Source organism: Mytilus galloprovincialis, chromosome 9 (genome assembly GCF_965363235.1).
Source record: "Mytilus galloprovincialis chromosome 9, xbMytGall1.hap1.1, whole genome shotgun sequence".
Taxonomy (NCBI): Eukaryota; Metazoa; Mollusca; class Bivalvia; order Mytilida; family Mytilidae; genus Mytilus; species Mytilus galloprovincialis.
In genome coordinates, this window is record NC_134846.1 from 16043948 (window position 1) to 16049913 (window position 5966).

Here is a 5966-nt window from a genome sequence, read left to right on the forward strand (position 1 = left end):
ACTTCCAGTGGTCCACGCAAACAAACTAATGTCAACAACAACAATTTAATATCAACAACCTTGATATACCAATATTGAACAGAAATTTCAATACATTTAAATAATCAAAAACTGCCCAAAACGTATCTCCGCTACTAAACGTCTAATGGAATAAGCCTCGCCGCAAGCTCCCTGTTAACCTAATTTGGAATAAACACGGTCTCCACGCGATGGCTTTTAACCAATCATATTCCTAGAAATGTATTATAGGTAAGATAAATAAGAAAATAATGTTCGTATTGTAATATAATATGTTCCCATGGGAAGAAATTTTTTTCCTACGGGAAGAAAAATTGTTCCCATGGGAAGAACAATTGTTCCCATGGGAAGAAAATTTGTTCCCATGGGAAGAAAAATTGTTCCCATGTGAAGAAAAATTGTTCCCATGGGAAGAATTAATTCCCATGGGTACTTTTTGTATTCGTCTTTTCCCATGGAAACTCTAAACTTCCCATGGGAAAAGTAATTGTTCCCATTCCCATGGGAAAAGTAATTTTTCCCATGTGAACTTTCAATGTTCCCATGGGAAATTCTAATATTCCCATGGGAATTATCAAAATTCCAATGGGAAATGTACTTTTAATCAGCTGCAGTGAAAACAGTGACAACATTGATAAGTTGGGACATATGGCATTTTAAAATTTTTTTAATAATCTATCACTGGGCAAAATTATTTTTTGATATCTTGTAAACCGACAAAGTCAGATTTGCCAATACCGGAATGGCAAATTTGTCCCGCACGGTGTTTATATGTAACATGGTTATATTTAACAAACCTTGATATGAATTGAAGATACCCATACTGTCATCGCAACGATTAACAATATTTGCAGTTGTTAACTACACTTATAACAAAATATATATTTACTGGATCATGGCGGGCGGAAGTGTATTTTTTGAAAACTTTTAATTTGTTATGGGGTTGATACGAAACACATAAACATACATATAAATTAGGCCTGTATCGCTGAAATGATCTTTTTGTTTCAAAATTCTTAACTTGACACCTTCGTTTTGTGTGGGAAACCTTAGAGATTTTCCAAAACGTTCGATTTATATAATCCGGAAATTCAGCTCCGTGAAATTTTGGTAGAGTTCTCTATTTTATATTTTCTCCCAAAATTCGGTCATCGTCTATCGCCAGCTGGACATTTATCATTTCTTTTGGATATTTTGCATCAAAGAAAAGGTAGGCATTAGTTTATATGCAAACATTTCTATCCGTCAGTGAAATTTGTTCTCAGTGGACCAGTGGAATAATCTGTCTCTTGACACTAAGCATGCTAAGATTTATCACAGGTGAAGTCCGGTGAAGGCAAGGACTCCCAGGTCGGAATGCTTTTTCATATATGTTTTCAGTTGGATTTAAATAATGAGAACTGGAACCTTACGCGAGGAGAAATTCTCACTATAGTAGAGGGGTCTGTAGAAGCTATTGTTTTTAGTGGACCAGTGGAATAACCTGTCTCTTGACTGTCAGATTTTCACAGGTGAAGGCAAGGACTCCCAGGTCGGAATGCTTTTTCAGATGCTTTCAGTCGGATTTAATAATGAGAACTGGAACCTTACGCGAGGAGAAACACACTAAGTAGAGGGGTATCTAGAAGCTAAACTTAGGGAACGGTCATTGTTTATCAGCTGAAGGGAATGTTCAAATTTTTCACCACATAATGACCCACCTCCCCTTAACACATAGCTTTAAAACTTTGACCCCCAAACAAAAATCCCTATCGATTGTATGAAGAAATTCTCACTATAGTAGGACATTTCCCAGATCCCAGATAAGGGGTCTGTAGAAGCTAAACTTAATATCGTTATATATGTTCTTGAGAGCAACAAAAACAGTGTGCAAGAGGATTAGATCTGAGTACAGAGGTAGTACATATAGGCATAAAGTTGAAAGGAAAGGGGATTATTCTTTGATTTTTTTGGGGAGGATGATTTTGAAAATGAATATCATATCCACATGTCCACTGAATAAAATAAGCATAACAGATGAAAATGAATATATTCAATTTGGAAAATATTACTTCTGGCCCCCAAATTATCAAATGGTCATCTAAGCCAAATAATTATGACGTCTTGACCATGTTGAAAAGCTATTTTATTTTTTTCCTGTGACGTGTTCCTTTGGACTAACGGTTATCTAATTATTTGTCAATTTGTTAGCTATTTTAAAATTTTTCTGTAACACCTTGCTTTGGACTAATGGTCATCTAATTATTTGTCAATTTGTTATACCTTACATAAATGGGGAGACCAGCAATTACTTCACAATGAATAGGCTGTTTTGAAACATTTCACAGTACTTGCATTTGTTGAATCAGATTCATTACTAGGCATAGTTTTAGTTGTACATGAGTACTGTCACGAGACTTTGACTCCATAATGGATGACTGGGAGAGTTAAATAGATTAGCTTCTGCATCTGACATGTCTGATACATCTACAAAATGTATTTCATTGGAATGTCTTTTTTTCGAGAGTAAAATACATAAAACTCTGTATAAAATCATCAATACCTCTCTCTCTCTCTATCTTAATGTATCTAGATTTTTTGTGCATCCATGCAAGTGTGTCCACACCAGTCTCGTGTATATACATGTATATATTTATCAAAATTGCATAGACCTTATGTCTAGATGTAGTCCATTCGTCCACAAAACATAAAATTTGCGAAAGCAAATTTACAGATCTAACATTGTAGGGTTGATGTTTAGACGAGTTGTATATATATATATATATATATATTTATCCACAGAAAAACTTTTTCACTTATATGAATATTGATGTAGGCGCGAAACAATTACATACAGCCATACATAAATTATACATTTATTTTAGTATTTTTTTAAAACTTTTTAGCACATTTTTACACTGATGCAAATACATGTGCATGTACTAATACAAATGTATTGATTCAGTGGTGATGGTAATAGACACTGAAAACTTTTTAGCTTTGAAGGTTTTTTTCTTCACCTGTTTTCCAAGATAAGGTGGATGTTTGTTCTTATTTCAAGAGAGAGGCACTCGGGATGTATTTATTTGTGCATGTAGTGACATCTTCTTGCTTTTTACTAACTATTTTAATCAGAAATTTATATTTGTATTTGAGTTTTATATACATGTACATAGACATTTTATTTACATATTATATAATTGGGGAAAGACGGCTTCAAGCCGTCAATCCCCTGTGGGGTTGACCAGAGTGACATCCCCTCACATCATTCATTTTGTTTTTATAGTGTGGAAAACCCCCCAACAAATCTTACTGGGATTGATGAGAAGGAAACACACAAATGAATAGATTGACTTTAAACACTTTTCTACACATTTTCCTTCTGCTTCTAGCAAAATTAACGTATTTTGAGCTCCCCTTTACACTATTTACGTTTCTTTTACAATCCGGAAAAATCAGTATGACGAAATATTCTAAATATATCCAACCTAAATTATATTTTATAATGACGTCATTGTTGGAATGCCACACTATGCAGAAGCAGGGATATCCTTCACTGGTTATTTAAATCATTCTCAGAGTTCGTGCACTAGTTATAAATTGGTATTTGTTAAGTTTAACATAATTATGTTTGCTGTAGATGATTCAAACATCAACATACAATACTTTAATTTGTAGGTCAACAACTTTCAAAGTATACAAAGTTCGTGGAGATACAAGAGATTGGGGAGAGAAACGATTTTTTTCATTTTTTCTGTAAAATTCTGTTTTGTGAATCTTCCTCCAAATCAGGAGCACCTCAATTGATGAGTAATTATCCACTAAATTAAAACTTAAAATGTGACATTTAGTATATGATTAACAGTCTTCCATTAAAACTAAGTTGTGTGTACCAACACATAATCATTGAAATGGTAAAAAATTTTTTTTTAAAAATGTTGTATTTTATAGTTTAAACCTTTTTAATTCATGAAATTTACAAATATTTCAAAATGTATGATCGGGAAACAAGCTTCACAAAGTTTACATCAATCATATTGTTTTTTTTTATTAGTAACTGTATCCCTGTGGTGAGAGTTGTAACTGGGAACTTTATCAATGGAAATTTAAAACTAAATGGATTTTTCAGTCCTAACTAAATTCTTGAGAAAATAATTAAAAATCTTTGAGTACTGTCACAAAAAAATGGGAAATGGCATAGCCTGCATTTCAGTGGTACACAATTAAGATTTCAGAAAACATTGTAGTTGTTGTTAAATGACAGAATTCAGTTGAATTTTACATAATTAACTATCAACTTTAATCGAATGTTTAGATTTAGAAGATGCAGATCTCTCCCATTGGTCCAAATAGAATCCTAAACTAAGGAAACAAAATTAGATTAAACAAAAATTGACTTCCATATTGTCAACCTTTCTACATGTTTTAGCTGTTCTTTTTTTCATTCTTTATATGAAGACTATCAAAAGATACCCCCCCCCCCAAAAAAAAAAAAAAAAAAAAAAAAAAAAGAAACAAGGGCCGTCTTTCGAATTCCCCTCAGAGCTATTCAGCTCTTTGATTAAATTACATGTCTATTTTCAGGACCTCCGATCCGTGCAGTTAGGCATGTTTGTTTTTGGTGTTCAAGAAGTATATCACTGGATTGAGCTCTCTGTCTAAGTGTATTATTAAAGTGCTTTGCATTAAGCTCAGTTCATTGTTATGCCAATGCATTCTTTCTGATATAAACAACTAAGGTAAGATCGTTGAAATTGTAATCACCAGGAATTATTGAAGCACCATCCACTGAGCATGAATAGTTTAAGATAGATTATATTATTTTAGATGCATTTGAAACAAATACTTTGCATCCAGATAGCCAAATAATAAAAAGTGCATTGAAATATACCAAACATTGCTACCTGGAATATGATGATAGGTGGTTTTGTCACCTTTTTAACCATTTGCACTATCTACTGAAGAAGGTTATTCATTCATACATATGGACGAAACACATAAGGCTAACTAGACCATACCAGCGACATCGCGGGTCCTTGACTGAATTAAAGAACTTACCCCTTAGTTTTAGCCTGGATTTTTAGAATTCGTATTGTCATTTGGTAAAGTCACGCTGATTATAAGGTGCACAGTTATTCCCTGTATAATGACGAAGTTCAGGTGTGATCATTACCCGTGTTTATAGCAAAGCCTCAATACACCGTTTGGTTGTGCGCCTGATAGAGGCGGAATGTACAGATTATGTAACAGGGATCAGGTAATTTTGTGAAATATACTATTGGAATCGGTATCGGATTCGACACGCAACTTTTTAATTATTGGTGATATTAATTATGTGGAAAACAAAAGGGCCTGAAATGGTGTAATTTTTAATCTACACCATTGTCCTATATTATTTATATATAAAGTTAAATGCTGCGGGCAGTACGTCGACTGTGCATGCGAAAGCGTATAAGACACGGATCGATAACGGATATTTTCTCAAAAATTGGCATTTTCTGTGGAAAAAAGATTGTTTCAAAAACAAATTAAGGAAGTAGAAAACATTACATTTATACGTCATATCACAAATATTTCTGACTTTGTATGGTTTCAGAGGAGTTTTTAGATAATAAGCACATACTATGTAGATGTGCATATTGATAGGAAATTATGATTTAATTTTTTCTAGGAGTTACGCCCCTTTGAACTTATTTGCTCCAATATACTACTGCAACAGTTTGTCATCGCAACTCCTCTGAACACAACAGAATTTCATGAAACTTTGTAGATAATAAGGACATACTATGTAGATGTGCATATCGACAGGAAATTACGATACAATTTTTTTTCTAGAAGTTACGCCCCTTTAAACTTATTTGCCTCAATATACTACTGCAACAGTTTGTCATCGCATTTTCTCTGAAATCACACAACAGAATTTCATGAAACTTTGTAGATAATAAGGACATACTATGTAGATGTGCATA

The 5966-nt window shown here is 33.4% G+C and overlaps 1 long non-coding RNA gene across 1 annotated transcript; it reads left to right on the top strand.

Annotated features, from left to right (window-relative positions):
* Nucleotides 1-1159: 1159 nt before the first annotated feature.
* Nucleotides 1160-4686, top strand: LOC143046656 (uncharacterized). The gene is made up of 2 exons (XR_012969209.1): nt 1160-1228; nt 4582-4686. It is a non-coding gene; the product is annotated as an uncharacterized LOC143046656 (long non-coding RNA).
* The last annotated feature ends 1280 nt before the right edge of the window (nt 4687-5966 follow it).